The sequence below is a fragment of the Acinonyx jubatus genome, chromosome C1, assembly GCF_027475565.1.
Source record: "Acinonyx jubatus isolate Ajub_Pintada_27869175 chromosome C1, VMU_Ajub_asm_v1.0, whole genome shotgun sequence".
Lineage (NCBI taxonomy): Eukaryota > Metazoa > Chordata > Mammalia > Carnivora > Felidae > Acinonyx > Acinonyx jubatus.
The window spans coordinates 48925398-48942789 of NC_069381.1; the positions used below are offsets into that span (position 1 = coordinate 48925398).

A 17392-nucleotide genomic window follows, 5' to 3' on the forward strand; every position below is an offset into this window, starting at 1 on the left:
AGCTCACCAAACTCCACACCCAAAAAACAAATAACCCAGTGAAGAAATGGGCAGAAAACATGAATAGACTCTTCTCTAAAAAAGACATCCGGATGGCCAACAGGCACATGAAAAGATGCTCAACGTCGCTCCTCATCAGGGAAATACAAATCAGAATCACACTCAGATATCACCTCACGCCAGTCAGAGTGGCTAAAATGAACAAATCAGGAGACTATGGATGCTGGAGAGGATGTGGAGAAACGGGAACCCTCTTGCACTGTTGGTGGGAATGCAAATTGGTGCAGCCACTCTGGAAAACAGTGTGGAGGTTCCTCAGAAAATTAAAAATAGACCTACCCTATGACCCAGCAATAGCACTGCTAGGAATTTACCCAAGGGATTCAGGAGTACTGATGCATAGGGGCACTTGTACCCCAATGTTTATAGCAGCACTCTCAACAATAGCCAAATGATGGAAAGAGCCTAAATGTCCATCAACTGATGAATAGATAAAGAAATTGTGGTTTATATACACAATGGAGTACTATGTGGCAATGAGAAAGAATGAAATATGGCCCTTTGTAGCAACGTGGATGGAACTGGAGTGTGTGATGCTAAGTGAAATAAGCCATACAGAGAAAGACAGATACCATATGTTTTCACTCTTATGTGGATCCTGAGAAACTTAACAGAAACCCATGGAGGAGGGGAATAAAAAAAAAAAAAGAGGTTACAGTGGGAGAGAGCCAAAGCATAAGAGACTCTTAAAAACTGAGAACAAACTGAGGGTTGATGGGGGGTGGGAGGGAGGGGAGGGTGGGTGATGGGTATTGAGGAGGGCACCTTTTGGGATGAACACTGGGTGTTGTATGGAAACCAATTTGACAATAAATTTCATATATTGAAAAATAAATAAAAAATAAAAAAGGTCAAAAAAAAATCTCTGCCTGCAGGTAGATCACAGTCCATTGATCGATATAAGGTACATACGTACGCCCCATTCTCCAAATCATTAAGTGTAACTTTAAAAAACGCCATTATCTTGGGCCCCTGGATGGCTCAGTTGGGTATCCAGCTGTCTCTTGATTACAGCTCAGGTGATGATCTCATGGTTCGAGAGACTGCCCTTAGTTGGGCTCTGTGCTTACAGCATGGAGCCTGCTTGGGATTCTCTCCACCCCTCCTCTGCCCCTCCCCTGCATGCTGATTCTCTCTCTCTCAAAATAAATAAACATTTTTTTTAAAGCCATTATTTGGACACTGATCTTGACCATTCAATTCTTGGCTACTTTGCCCTCTAACATAGCTATGCCAGACTTACATACACACACACACACACACACACACACACACACACACACACACGGTTTTTTACCTCCAGGTCTTCTCTACCTGACCTCTTTCCCTCCTGCACTCACTGAGTGAACTTGTCTTCATGATTTAATTCAAATATCAGCTCCCAGAAGTCTTCCCTTCACCACCCTCAAGGATGTTCCAAGTGTGGTGGAAACATACTTCTTCTCTGTGGCAATAACACCTGTGCTAATGTCTCACACTAATCCCCAGTTGAGGAGGCTAGACTAAAGAGACATGCATCATGTGTTTCCTGTCTTCTTATCTCCATTCTGGGGTGAGGGGGACATGTCACTTCCCCTTTTCCCCCTTTACCCCCCTTTTTCCCCCTTTCCCCTCCCACCAGTCCTCACCAACCACCAGAATCATAGCCATAATGGTCATAAGTGTCCATTATGATAGGAATGCAACTTTCAGATGTGTGGAGCTGGAATAAAAATAGAGTATGATAGTTGTATTGAAATATTCTGTTTACTTATGTGTCCCTTTAATAGGTCTTTGAAGAGGAACCATGTCTCTGCATCTCTGTATCCTCAGGGCCTTTAACAGTGACTAGAACTTTACAGATGTATAGTGAATGGTGGATGGATGGGTATGCAAATGAACATAATTTAGGAGAGAAGGTGACTAGTGATACATGAAAAGTGAAAAAAAATGCAATGAGAACCAAAATAGTTCATTTATAGCTGGGAAAATTGGACAAGCCTTCTGAAGAAAGTGACCACTGAGCTAAGACTTAAAAGATTTGTGATGAGGAAATAACTGGGCATTCCAGGCAGAGAGAACAGCAAAAGCAACAAATACCTCAGAATCTACACTATATCCAAAGGGTATAGTCGCACTACCCAGAAAGTGAAATTACTTTAGACATAAAAACTTTGAGGGGAGCCTGGGTGGCGCAGTCGGTTAAGCGTCCGACTTCAGCCAGGTCACGATCTCGCGGTCCGTGAGTTCGAGCCCCGCGTCGGGCTCTGGGCTGATGGCTCAGAGCCTGGAGCCTGTTTCCGATTCTGTGTCTCCCTCTCTCTCTGCCCCTCCCCTGTTCATGCTCTGTCTCTCTCTGTCCCAAAAATAAATAAAAAACGTTGAAAAAAAAATTTTTAAAGAAAATTTAAAAAAAACTTTGAAAGGCTACGTATTGCTCCAATAATAACCAATTTCTAAATACTTTAGGAACAGTCTTCAAGATCTACCTACATAGGCACTAAAGAAAATCTGTTTCAGATGGCGTTGAGTTGTTGTTGTTTTTTTAACCCAAATCTGGAATACCCAGCTTAATCTCCCACCTCATTGTTCCTTCGAAGGTTGAATATACATGATTCACACACACAGCATGTGCTCAATATACTGAATGAAGTCAGTGAACTAACAAACTCAAAATCGCCACCACTGGGGACAATAAAAATGTCACATCAGTTCATCATAGTCACCAGGTCATGGTGAAGAAGAATTGCTTGGTGGGGAAAAAAAAAAGGAAAAAAAAAGCATACCACTTACTATTTAACCCTGTGCATATTATATAACTTAGCTAAGGGTCAGTTTCCTCTCTTATATAATGACAGTAACAGCAGTTGCTTCTTAATGCTGTTGTTAAGATCAGATGAGACAAATGTTAGGTTAAAGCCTATAAAATTACTGTTTTCTGGTGAAAGATCAGTAATTTGATGTGATTCAACCTAATAGAACAGTGAGTAGAGTATAGTGAATGCTATATTTACACTAAGAATAAATCTTCATGGGGTGCCTGGGTGGCTCAGTTGAGCATCCAACTCTTGATTTCAGCTCAGATCACGATCCCATGGTTGTGGGATCAGGCCCCGAGTCAGGCTCCATGCTGCGTGTGAAGTCTGCTTAAGAATCTCTCTCTCTTGGGGCGCCTGGGTGGCTCGATCGGTTAAGTGTCCGACTTCGGCTCAGGTCATGATCTCACGGTCCGTGAGTTCGAGCCCCGCGTTGGGCTCTGTGCTGACCGCTCAGAGCCTGGAGCCTGTCTCAGATTCTGTTTCTCCCTCTCTCTCTGCCCCTCCCCTGTTCGTGCTCTCTCTCTGTCTCAAAAATAAATAAACGTTAAATAAAAAAAAAAGATTCTCTCTCTCTGCCTCTTTCCCCTGCTCATGCACTCTATCATTTTTAAATAATTAAAAAAGAATAAATCTTCATTGTGCATATATGATAACTGCAAGTTTACACCTTAGTTATATCATTAAATAGCAGTTAATGAGTAAGTCGCTTAATGAGTAAGTCCCCTGTTCTACCTCAGTTCCATCATCTGTAAAATGGAGTATACCATGAGAGTAACAGAAATTCAACATATCAGTTACAAGGAGGTCTCTCAACCAACAGATGCCTTTGTGATTGCAAAATAGCAAGATCTATAAAAGGGCTACAGGATTCCAAAAGAGAATGACAGGGAGAAAGTTTCTTCTAGCAGTTCATGGCCATAGGTATTCTGGCTTCAGGTTGGAATATTCTTTTTAAAAAAATATTTTAATTATTTATTTTTGAGATAGAGACAGACAGACAGAGCATGAGCAGGGGAGGGGAAGAGAGAGAGGGAGACACAGAATCTGAAGCAGGCTCCAAGCTGTGAGCTGTCAGCACAGAGCCCGATGTGGGGCTCAAATTCACTAACCATGAGATAATAACCTGAGCCAAAGTCTGAAGGTTAACCAGCTGAGCCACCCAGGCGCTTCCAGGTTGGAATATTCTTTATTGAAATCCTCTCACCATGCACATAATGCTAAAGAACTGGTGTGTTGGAGCCAACTTAGTTAAGGCCAAATAGAGGACTTTGGGGCCCTTGCCAGAAGCCACTGACCCTTGAAGTCTCTGGAATGTCAGGAAGCCTAGTTTATATTGTCTGAGTCACTTTAAATAACCAGCATGCCTGAAGTCTAAAAAAATCTATTCAAACAGTAAACTTCATGATCAAATTAAAACTACATGTTCCCCCCCACCCCAAGGATATGGCATGGAGATCAAAACTAGATGTGAAATACTCAGAAGGATCTGATTAGCAGCAGGAGTTTCTGACTAGAAAAACATAAAGAATTCATTCATACCATCAGAAATTATTATTATTGTCAGAAATAATAATAAACTAAGTTATTACAACATGCAAAAGTACCGGGCAGACACGGTTTTTATCAAGTATGTCATGCTAAATAGCCATCCAATAAAGTAATTATTACAGTTAAATTTTGGAACATCTGAGTAGTATATAGAGATTGTAAGGAGATACTCTTCACTGGGCATGTGCAAGGGAGTGCTTTCTCAGTGCCTGGAATGTGTGCTTGGGGACCTCAATCTCACATCCCAAGTTTAGAGGGCGCATCTTAATGTGGTGCTAAATATGAGTCACCAAATCTCAAAAGGAGTCTTCACTTAGAATTTGGATCAGGGATGATGTGAGGAATCCTCAAGGGGTTTTCTTGGAGATTGTCCTTTTCAAAAAGGGAAAAGAAAAGAAAAATAAAGACATTCTGAACTACACTGTGAGGCATTCAAATGGGGAGAGGGAAGAGAGTCCTCTCTGTAAACCAGGACTTGAACATCAGCCGGCCACGCATATTTGGCACCAAACAGCGATAAAGGATGGGGACCTAAGGGTCCAGGCTTTGGAGTCATCTCTCTCTGATCTGGGTGCCAGTTCGGCCACTTTAAGACCCTGGGCAACTTTTAATCTTTGGTTTCTTTATCTGGTAAGGATGCTAATGATCAGCCTCATGGGAAGTAAGCAGCACGGAACCTCAGAGACAGTCTGTAGGCAATAATGGGGATTAGTGGGGGCGTGCAAGTTTGCTCAGCCCCTCAAGGAAGATTTTGAGCTGCAAGAGGACAAACATCAAGCCTCCTCATGTAGCGTTGGCTACCCAGACTCTTTCCCAAGAAAGCTATATTGTGGGCCCCGGGGAGGCAAAAGGGGCTATATGGGTGGCATCTGAGATTTTGAGGTGTAGATGCTGACTGAGCACCAAGGAAACTGAGCTCTAGTTTGGAGTGGTCTCTGCTCAGAATACCCTGAGGCCCTGGCCTGGGACTGGGGAAGCTATGGCACTGGACGGACTAACCGGATCCAGGCTGTTGTATGATTGCTGCAATATTATGGGGGAAATGATAGGTTTTCTCCTATCGGAAGTCTGAAAGCAATTCGGCATGAGATGTTGGTCACTTGAGAAAGAGCTTGAATGAGAAGCAGGAGAAGTTGAATATGAACATATCTTTTCAATAACCTTGACAGATGCCAAAAGAAAAGTTAAGAAACAAATGGGATACAATAATAATGCTTCCTAAACTGTTCCCAGAACACATATTTGAAATGTTCATTGGGATCTTACCAAAAAAAAAAAAAAAAAAAAAAAAAAAAAAAAAAAGGTGTTCTGTGGTCAGATAAGTCTGGAAAATGATGTACACTATGTTTACATCCGTCTTGAATCTAGCAATTCACATTAGTAAATCAAATGATCCAAGAAAATCTGCAATAAAAAATTTATTTAATTGCTTAATCGTTGTGTTACGTGTTGTTTTACTTTGTTTCTTTTTTTAATACAACATCTACGAACACCTCTGGAAACACCAGTATTTTTACCAGTTCAAGGTGGGAAGTACAAAAGCTAAAAAAATGATAGTGTCAAACAACTGTTTCTATGAGTGTTTTCCAGGAACTAATGCCTCCTTACATTATAATTCCCATTTTCTTCACTGGAAAACATGGCTTAGCATTTTCAGGCACAAAGTCTTAAATGCTTTCAATTTTCGCACAAGTGAGGAAACTTTTCCTGTAGCCCCACAGCCCATGGGTTTGGTACGTGTGACAGTGTATTGAAATCATCTTTGGCTAGAACTTGTTGTCCCCACTTAGCCGTGAGTTCCTTGAGGTCAGACTTGCAACTGAGACACCCGTACCCCAGCAACTACTCAAAAACCCACATACGCCGAGTTAACATCCTTCACACGATTGTTAAACTTTCTAAGCTAAACATTTAGGTTTGGACAAACCCTCTGGGATCAGTCTGAAAGTCAAAGCAATTCCAGGCCTTTGTCTACAAAGGCATTATCTTATCCCTGGTTTGGCTGCCTTCACAGAATGGGAATCTTCAAAGAAAGGGAAGCTCAAAACTTAGCTTCTTGCCTGCCAAGTAAAATGCTCTTATCTGTGCTACAGCCACCAAAAACAAGAAGCTTTATTCTAGATTTTATCTCTACGTGTTCAGAATGTATACAGTCGCCTTCAATCCCACCACCACTATCCTTGTTCCAGTATTTGATATCTCTCCCCAGTGACATTGCAAAGATGTCTACACTGGTCTCTCATCTCCCATTCCCCTTCACAAGATTGGTGATTTTCTTTATTAACAATGTGTACCACTTCTACAAAAAACCATGGGATGTGTTTTCACCTATATAATATTACTTAATATTATCTAGACCACAGTTTTTTCCTACCCCCAAAAAATATTTCGTAGAAATTCATGAACCTATCCAATCATTCAAAGCCATTTAAACCCAGCTTTCTGATTGCAAAACTGAGGTTGAAAATTTGGGTATTTATATTGTGAGATATTCTTTAAGCACTCAATAATAAATTTCATTTTAATTTAGTTCTCAATATATTTACTTTTTTAGATAATAATCTAACATGCTTTAACTTTTTACTAAGCTGCAAAACAGATTCAAATACATTGCACAAGTATTATTATATGGCTAAATAATATAGTATTTGCCTTTCTCTGACTGATTTATTTCACTTAGGAGAACTGACATCTTTCAAAATTTTATAGACTGCATTCCACTTCTTCTCACTTACAGTGTTTCTAACAAGAAGTATGCTGTTATCTGTAGCTTTGTTTCTCTGTTCATGTCTCTTTTTATATATTTGCTTTAATTATTTTTTCTCTGGTTTTGAACAATTTAATTATAAATTCCTTGGTGTAACTTTCTTCATGTTTCTTGCACTTGAGATCTATTAATCTTCCTGAGTCTGTGGGTTTACAATATCCATCCAATTGGAACAGCTTGGGTGATTATTTTTCAAATATTTTCTCTGTCCCTTCTCTTTCCTGATCTTCAGGAAATCCAATTATATTTACATTGGGCCACTTAAAGTTATTCCACAGCTTCTGGAAGTTTTCTTTATTTTTTAAATTATTTTTCTTCCTGTGTTTCATTTTTATAGCTTCTATTGCTATGTCTCAAGTTTACTGATTTTTTGGTCTGCAATGTCTAGTCAACCATTAATCCCATTAAGTAATTTTTCACTTCAGGTATTACAGTTTCAATCTCTAGGAGTTTGATTTTGGCCTTTTTATATCTTATATGTCTCTACTTATCTTTTTGAACATATGGAATATAGTTATAATGGGTTTAATACATCTGCAAATTCTGCATCTTCGTTAGCTCTAAATCAATATTCATTGATTGATTTTCTTTGACTCATTATGGGTCATATTTTCCTTCCTTATTATATGCCTGCCATTTTTAAATTTAATGCCAAATATTGTGACTTTATCATGTTTTGTGTTTGATACTTTCTGTATCATATCAAATTTGTGAGTTTTCTTCTTGAATGCTGAAGTTGTTAATTGGAAACAGTTTGGTCCTTTCAGGCTTGCTTTTAAGATACATTGGGTGGATATACAAAAATAAACTCAAAATAGATGAAAGACCTAAAGTAAGACAGGAAGCCATGAAGATCCTCGAGGACAAAGCAGGAAAAAACCTCTTTGATATTGGCCTCAGCAACTTCTTACTCATCTCCAGAGGCGAGGGAAACAAAAGCAAAAATGAACTATTGGGACCTCATTAAAATAAAAAGCTTCTGCACAATGAAGGAAACAATCAGCAAAACTAAAAGGCAACTGATGGATTGGGAGAAGATATTTGCAAATGACATATTTGCAAAAGGGTTAGTATCCAAAATCTATAAAGAACTTATCAAACTCAATGACCAAAAAAAAACAATTAATCCAGTGAAGAAATGGGCAAAACACATGAATAGACACTTCTCCAAAGAATACATCCAGATGGCTAACCGACACATGAAAAAATGCTCCACATCACTCATTATCAGGGAAATACAAATCCAAACCACAATGAGATACCACCTCACACCTGTCAGAATGGCTAACATTAACAACTCAGGCAACAACAGATGTTGGCGAGGATGCGGAGAAAAAGGATCTGTTTTGCACTGCTGGCAGGAATGCAAACTCGTGCAGCCATTCTGTAAAACAGCATAGAAGTGCCTCAAAAAACTAAAAATAGAACTACCCTACAACCCAGCAATTGCACTACTAGGCATTTATCCAAAGGATATAGGTGTGCTGTTTTGAAGGGGCACATGCACCCCAATGTTTATAGCAGCACTATCAACAATAGCCTAAGTATGTAAAGAGCCCAAAAGTCCATCGAAGGATGAATGGATAAAGTTGATGTAGTGTGTGTGTGTGTGTGTGTGTGTGTGTGTGTGTGTGTGTATATTTATATATACACAATGGCGTATTACTCGGCAATCAAAAAGAATGAAATCTTGCCATTTGCAATTATGTGGATGGAACTAGAGGGTATTATGCTGAGTGAAATTAGTTTGAGAAAGACAAATATATGACTTTACTCATATGAGGAATTTAAGACACAGAACAGATGAACACAAAGGAAGGGAAGCAAAAATAATATAAAAACAGGGAGGGGGACAAAACATAAGAGACTCTTAAATATGGAGAACAAACAGAGGGTTACTGGAGGGGTTGTGGGAGGGAGGATGGGATTAATGGGTAAGGGACATTAAGGAATCTACTCCTGAAATCATTGTTGTACAATATGTTAACTAACTTGGATGTAAATTAAAAAATTAAATTAAATTAAGAAAAAAAGACATATTGGGTGAGATCAGAGCAGAGCTCTGTATGAAGCTATTTACTTTCCACTATGGAGGCAAATTCTTTGGCTGCTCAACCCAAATCTTGGTGATGAATCATAAGGTCTGATCTTTTTTCCACTCTGACTGGTAGAAATGGGCACAATTCCCAGCCTGGCATGTGTGCCATGAACTATTCCCACTATCATTTCAGGACATTCTTTCCTTTACCTCAGGTAGAATCCCTACAAGTATGAGCTGATTTATCTGTTTAATATTCCATGGAGATCCTCTACAGCAGCTGTTGAATATTCAGTGGACATCCTCTACAGATCTCTGGCTCATTCTGTAAAGCTATCCCCTCTCCAGTACTTTGACTTTTGAGCCTGTCTTAGTCTCCACAGATGCTCATCTGTAGCACCTCAACTCAAGGGGTCCAATGGGCTCCATGTAGACTCCCATTAGCCATACCATGGCCTGGAAACTCCCATGGCAGCAAGATAGCAAGATCATAGGGCCTACTTTATATTTACCCCTTTCCTGAAAATCACTGGGTTTTTGCTGGTTTGGGAAGGTGTTTATTGGTTCTTTCATATGGGAGAGTAAATTTAGTCTTTGTTACTCCAACTTGATAAGCAGAAGTGGTCTATCTCTGTTTATTTGTTAAACCTGTTTCCTCTCTGTGGCTCCATTTGTATATTTCAACTTCATTGACCTCTTATTCTGCATTTTCTAATCTGCTGTCTAATTCCATCTAGCAAACTTATTTTTCATTTCAAATACTACATTTTTTTAATCTTGAAGTTTCATTTTGCTCTTTCTTTAGTCTATTATTAATTTTCTCATGCTTGTGTGGGTATGATTCATAGCACCCCAAAACAATTATAATAGTACTATCAAAGATCACTGATCACACATCACCATAACAAATATAATAATCATCAAAAAGTTTGAAATATTGTGAGAATAACCAAAACGTGAAATAGAGTCATGAACCGAGCAAACGCCCCTGGAAAGATGGTGCTGTTAGACTGGTTTGATGCAAGGTTATCAAAAACATTCAATTTGTAAAAAATACAATATCTGTGAAGTGCAATAAAATGAAGTTTACTAAAATGAAGTATGCCTGTATTCAAACATCTCCCAGTCCAGAGTGAGCTCTTGGAATTATTTAATTTATATCCTTTTTTAAATTTTAATTCCAGTGTAGTCCACATACAATGTTATATTAGTTTCAGGTGTACAACATAGTGATTCAACAATTCCATACAACATCTGGTACTCATCACAACAAGTGGACTCCTTAAACCCCATCACCTATTTCACCCATCCCCTCACCTACCTCCCCTCTGGTAACCATTAGTTCTCAACAGTAAGAATCTTTTTCCCTCTGAATTAGTGCTTTTGTATTGTGTGTGTGTGTGTGTGTGTGTGTGTGTGTGTGTGTGTGTGGTGGGGGTAAATGCTCAGTAGTACAATTGCTGGGTCACAGGGTAGTTCTATTTTTCACTTTTTGAGAAACTTCCATACTGTTTTCCAGAGTGGCTGCACCAGTTTGCATTCCCACCAACAGTGCAAAAGCGTTCCCCTTTCTCCACATCCTGGCCAACACCTGTTGTTTCTTGTGTTGATTGTAGCCATTCTGACAGGTGTGAAGTCGTATCTCATAGTAGTTTTGACTGCATTTCCCTGATGGCAAATGATGCTGAGCATCTTTTTATTTAGCTTACATCTTAATGGCATTTGTTTTTGTTCTATCTTTATACATGAATAGGTTAAATTTAGCCAAGGATTCAAGGAGATTTTCTATCCATAGATCCCTTTCCTTTCTCATAATTTGTCTAGAAAATTCTTACCACTTATAATTTCTAAACTTTTAGCCCTGTACCCACAACTCAGTGAAAATGCCATGCTATGTGTGGGGTTCCCTTATCTGCACCACAGTCCAGAAAATTCCTCCAAACAGATAGTCAGGACAATCACCTTATTTTTCTCTCCTTCTCTAAGAGATTACTGTTCTGCAGTACCTGTTGTCCCATGTATGAAAAATTATTTTAATGTTTATTTATTTTTGAAAGAGAGACAGAATGTGAGCAGGGGAGGGGCAGAGAGAGAAGTAGACACAGAGTACAAAGCAGGCTCCAGGCTCTGAGCTGTCAGCACAGAGCCCAATGCGGGGCTCAAACTCACAAACTATGAGATCATGACCTGAGCCGAAATCAGATGCTTAACTGACTGAGCCACCCAGGTGCCCCTGAAAAATTATTTTAAATATTTTGTCAGGTTCCCTAATTGTTTTCAGTGAAAGAGTAAACCTATTTTCAATTATTCAGTTATGGCTGGTGTTAGAAATCCTCTCTGGGTTTTCTCTCAGCATGTAAAGATGTCATACCATTATCTCTCAGTGTGCATGATTTCTGAAATCTGCTGTAATTCTTATTTTTTCTTCCATATGTAATGTGAATACTTTCTTTATCTGGTTAACTTCAAGAATTTCTTATTTTCCTTTTTTTTTGGCAGCAGTTTGAATCTCTCTCTCTCTCTCTCTCTCTCTCTCTCTCACACACACACACACACACACACACACACACAGAATATTACTCTGCCACTAAAAAGAATGAAATCTTGCCATTTACAACAACATGGATGGACCTAGAGGGTATTATGCTAAGTAAAATAGGTCACAGAAAGACAAATACCTTGTGGTTTCACTTACATGTGGAATCTAAAAAAAAAAAACCAACCAAACAAACAAAAAAACCAAATGAACAAACAAACCAGAAACAGACTCATCAATGCAGAGAACTGGTGGCTGAAAATTGTTAATATAGTAAATTATCATCCCAAGGAAAAAAATTATAATTATGAATGGTGATGGATGCTAACAAGACTAAATGTGGTAATCATGTTGAGAAATATACAGATATCAAATTAGTATGTTGTACACCTAAAAGTAATACAATATTATATGTCAATTGTACCTTAATAAAGAAAAATAGAGGGAAAAATAATTAGAACTAAAAAAAAACCCTAAAGAGATGAAACATGATATTTATAATATAGTACGTGTTTGATGTATATTTTTCTGATTAATCTATTAATCAATAATGGTATAAAGGTGGATTAACTGAAGCTCTCATCAACACATCTGAAAGTTAAACATCTACTTCAAACTTGGCTTCTGGAAAAGTCTAATTTCCTCTGTTGCTATCCAAAAGGAAGATGGAAAATAGATGTTCACCACTCAGATATTAAGAGTGTTTTAGTATATAAAGGAATAAAACAGCAATTTATCAGGTATTGGGTGAAGGGAATGGGGGTCATGGGGAGCCCTCTAAGCATGAAGTCTCTCCATTATCTGTCAACGGTGGTCAGTGAAATAGAGTAACCAGAAGATACAGTGAGATGACGTGTTGAACTAAGGACATCCTCAGACGTCAGACAATGCTGGCTTTAAATACCAGACCTTCTATTTATAAATCTACAAGTTGTGACAATTTAGGCAAATTAATTAATCTTCCTAAACCTCAGTGTCTTTATCTGCAACATGGCATTCCTAGTGCCTCCATTACAAATTTGTGATAAGGATTAATTAGGATAAATGAGATAATATCCATGAAAGAGCCTGATCGATAAGAGGAGTTCACTACATGTTTGTTTAAAAAACACACATACTTACAAAAAGAATGTTATCTAGCAGGAAACAGTAACTGGAGCCAAACACACAACACAAGCCAAAACTCAGAAATCTAAGAGAGAGATGCCAAACCAGGAGCTCGGATGCCAAGATTAAGAAGCAGTGGTGAGTAAGTATCTTCTGAATCTGATTTTCCAATCAACATGCAGCACCAGTCTGCCGGAACAGAATTAGCCAAACTAGGGTTAGTAAAGACAATGTGTCTCAAGGAGGGTGACGGGGGAGTCTATAAAGAATTCCAGTCAAGGTCACCTCTAAGGAGCCTTTCAACACTTGTATTTTAGGATTCCATGCTTTTGCTTAAATAGCTTTCTCCACCAGCTCCCATTTCTAGCCCACAAAGTAGCACGCTAAAGTAGTTCATTCCTGGGTCTTAGCAAACCCTCCTTTAGCATCTCAGCATTGTGACTTGGGGCAAATTCTTGTAATGGACATTTGCCATTCTTTTCAATTACCTATTATCTAAACCTCTTCTGCATGTTTGGGATGTTTTCTACCTTATAAATCTTGGTTAGAGCATAGCTTAATTCTCACCTTAGAAGCTAAAGAAGCTGAATGCTTGCGTTTATAGTCTCCTAGGCAGGTAGGACTTGAGCATTTGAGTCTGCTGACCAGCAAAATCCACCATGGGCTTTCAATTAGAAGTTCATAACCCCAAGAAGCAGCACCATGGAAATCCTCTCATTCGGAGGTTACCATCACAAAATAACATTCCAGCTGTCGGTCTCTAGTGTCTTGTAACTGCTAGTTCTGTGTTGGCAGTCACAATGTTTTCCACTACAACCCAGTTTTTCTAGGGTTGATTTTGGGTCCTGTTTTTGGTAAACATCTTCCAAATCTGATTTTCCAATTAACATGACGATTCTTTTAAAAAATTCCCTTTTCTCAAATCAGACAAGTCAGTTTCTTTTTCCTGCAAATACTGCAATTAATACAATGCCCTTTAGCATCAGTTATGCCATCTATAAAATGGGGACAATAGCAGTTTCTGCTCATAGGAAGCTGTGATGAGTCTCTGAAAGAGGCGTATAAAATGCTTAAAGGGTGGCACTAGGTGGCTCAGTCGGTTGAACGCCTGACTCTTGATTTCAGCTTAGATCATGATCCCAGGGTTGCGGGATCAAGCCCTGGGTCAGGCTCTGTGCTGATCATGGAGCCTACTTAAGATTTTCTCTCTCCCTCTCTCTTCCTCTCTCTCTCTCTCTCTCCTTCTGTCCCCTCCCCTACTCATGTTTTCTCTCTCTCTTAAAAATATATAAATTAAATTAAATGCTTAAAGGAATTGCTGGCATACATATTTTTCTTTGTAAATGTTAGCCATTATTATTTAGTGTTTTATGCTTTACAGAGAAATTTTGCAAACACTATACCATGGGAAGCTCACCAAATCACTCAAGGAAGATATTTACTAATTTGAGAACCTAGGTCCATTAACGTTAAGCAGACAAAATGAACAAAACTAGATGTGCTGAAAAAATCACTAGGCAAAACTACCATTAAGATGGCTTATAAAACAGTAGGAATGAATCAGATCAGAGCAGGAAAGGGTGTGACTGAGAAGAGAGTCCCAAAGGCTCAAGAATACTAACGTTTAAAGGTCCAGTGAAGATGAGATGTTTGCAAGCAATTTTAAAAAGAAAAAGAAAAGCAATACTAACAGGGAAAAGAATAAAGGAAAAAATAAAGGTTGGTTAAAAACAAAAAAGAAAGAAAATCATGTTTCAAGAAAGAAAGGGTCCATTATTCTCCTGCTTCATATTCTTGTCCATCTTTCTACTGAAAGAGGAAAAAATATGCAGGGCTGGAGGTAAAGAGAGGATGGAAGGAATACAACCAGGATGATTTGGTGAAAGAGGAAAATAGAACTTACTGATGCAGGAATGACCAGAGGCAACTTGTTTGGCTGTTTCTACTAGAGTGTTCCACGGTTCAATACAGAGTGCCAGGGAGGGTGGAAGAAAGGCTGATGGGTCCTCGACCTGGTGTAAAAGAAGGAGCCCAATGTCATGCAATATCATGTGAAGGAAACAGCTATGGGAATCTCTAAGCAGGTTGTTGCACTTGAAAACAAAGTAAAGACTCATTCAGAATCCTGGTTACCAAACCTTTCAGGATATGATAACGATTTGTTGTTCTTTCGTATCAGGGACAGCAGCACCCAAATTAAAAAAAAAAATGAGGCCTAAAAAGAGATGTTTGGTCAATAGCTAAGCTGGCTAAGAGTTAAGCCAGGGCTCACACACAGTATGGACTGGCACACACACAAAAAAAGGAAACTAATGTGAAAAAAATTCAAACAACAACAACAGCAACACACCCAGCTATAGATACAGGACCTAGGCATATAGGCAAGTTAGGCGAGATCCAGGGCCACGATGAACACTTACTGCTGAGGGTCACCTCAGACACACCATACAAGGGCATGGTGGAAACAGAAGTAGAGGAGAATGAGACACCTGGTGTGCTCAGAGAGAGGGTGTTCATACACCTGCAGGGGAGCAGTTTCAGGGACCCCAGGTGAGGATGCTGGTAGAGGGAAGGGAGAAGGGGAAGGGAGGAAAAGAAGGAAAGAAAGAGGAAGTGGGAAAGATAAAAAAGGAAAGCATGGAGAGTAAGAGAACTGGAAGAAGATAATGGGGGGGAGGAAAAAAGAAGGGAGGAAGGTGAAAGTGAGAGAGAGAACGAGAAGAAATGAGAGAAACGGTCTCTATGTTAAATCAGGAAGATGTGAGAGAATTATAGTGAGAAGGAGGGTGGTAGAAAGAGCATTTGAAATGTATGTAAAATGTAACTCAATTATCTAAGATTAGCCATAACACAGGAAGAAAAAAAATCACATCAGGTTGTAACTGCTATAGTACCAAATAGTTACATTTAATGCATTTATAAACAGATATCTTTTGGCAAGTGAATCAAAAAGGCCTCCACAAGACACGCGATTCTGGGCTTCAATCCATTCACTCTGTGAATTAATTGACTTTATTTGAACTCTACTGTTTTCAGTTGGAGAATTCACTGTGAACATGTTGTACATCTCTCAGATATCAAATAGCAAATGTATTGCAGCCAGATTCTGAAACAGAGCCAGAAATTGTTTATTAATCAGACAAGGGTTTCTCCGTGATTAGGAAAGACGACCAAGAGATAGATAAATAAAATACACAGCTAAAACTCTTTGAAATGTCTTCCACATTTCTCCTTTCACTTGGGAAGCACAGACTTCACCGGAAATCGAGTAATTATACTTACTAGGAGAAGGAGGTGGTGTGTGACACCTGCTTTCAAAGCAATGTTTTTTTTTAAACCTCACTTCTAATCTTTTTCCATATCTTACTCAAAATAATCATTTGCCAGCAATAGATTCGCACATCCAGTTTTTTTCCTTCTCTTACAGCATAAAACATATTACAACTTAATCTTTTCCTGCATATAAAATGTTTCTTTGAGCTAACAAGCCCAGGGAATATATGTTCTGACTAATTTCTAAAATTATTGCATTTTAAAAGGTTAAAGCACGTAGTGTTCTAGCCAGGATTCATGGGAGCTAGCAAAAGATAATAGACCCAGTAATAACCCTGGGTCTCCAAAAGACAGACAGGAAGGAAGGAAGGAAGGAAGGAAGGAAGGAAGGAAGGAAGGAGGGAGGGAGGAAGGAAGGAAAGGATGGAGGGAGGGAGGGAGGGAGGAAGGAAGGAAAGAATGGAGGGAGGGAGGGAGGGAGGGAAGAAGGAAGGAAGGAAGGAAGGAAGGAAGGAAGGAAGGAAGGAAGGAAGGAAGGAAAGGATGGAGGGAGGGAGGGGGAGGTTCACAGACACCCATTAGAGGATGGATGGATGATCAGGCTGGGAAATAGCCATAGCCAAAGGCAAATCAAGGTCTGACCTGGTCCACATGCCACTGCTACTGGAACTGAGATCGATATTACCTATAAATATTCCTTCTGTTTTCTTTTTTTAATTCAATATCTCTCCTTATTTCTTCATCTCCCTTCCATGACCTATCCATGAGCTAGGCAACAAAGCGCAGAGATACCCTTCAGAAAATAGCAATACTCAGAAGATGCAGTCAGGGAAAGTGTCTCCGGCAAGGAGGGAGAGAGCCGTAAACAGGCACTGGTTAAGCCTCGATTACAACTCCAGCCTCCACACTCAGATATCACCTCACGCCAGTCAGAGTGGCCAAAATGAACAAATCAGGAGACTATAGATGCTGGAGAGGATGTGGAGAAACGGGAACCCTCTTGCACTGTTGGTGGGAATGCAAATTGGTGCAGCCACTCTGGAAAGCAGTGTGGAGGCTCCTCAGAAAATTAAAAATAGACCTACCCTATGACCCAGCAATAGCACTGCTAGGAATTTACCCAAGGGATACAGGAGTGCTGATGCATTAGAGGCACTTGTACCCCAATGTTTATAGCAGCACTCTCAACAATAGCCAAATGATGGAAAGAGCCCAAATGTCCATCAACTGATGAATGGATAAAGAAATTGTGGTTTATATACACA

At 39.4% G+C, this 17392-nt stretch overlaps 1 long non-coding RNA gene across 1 annotated transcript in view; it reads right to left on the reverse strand.

The window, feature by feature from the left end:
* LOC113599093 (uncharacterized) overlaps positions 1-14867 on the reverse strand; it is a 70467-nt gene extending 55600 nt beyond the window's left edge. Inside the window, exon 1 of the long non-coding RNA XR_003419827.2 lies at positions 14758-14867. This is a non-coding gene — a long non-coding RNA (uncharacterized LOC113599093). The remainder of the gene's footprint in view (positions 1-14757) is intronic.
* Positions 14868-17392: the final 2525 nt, after the last annotated feature.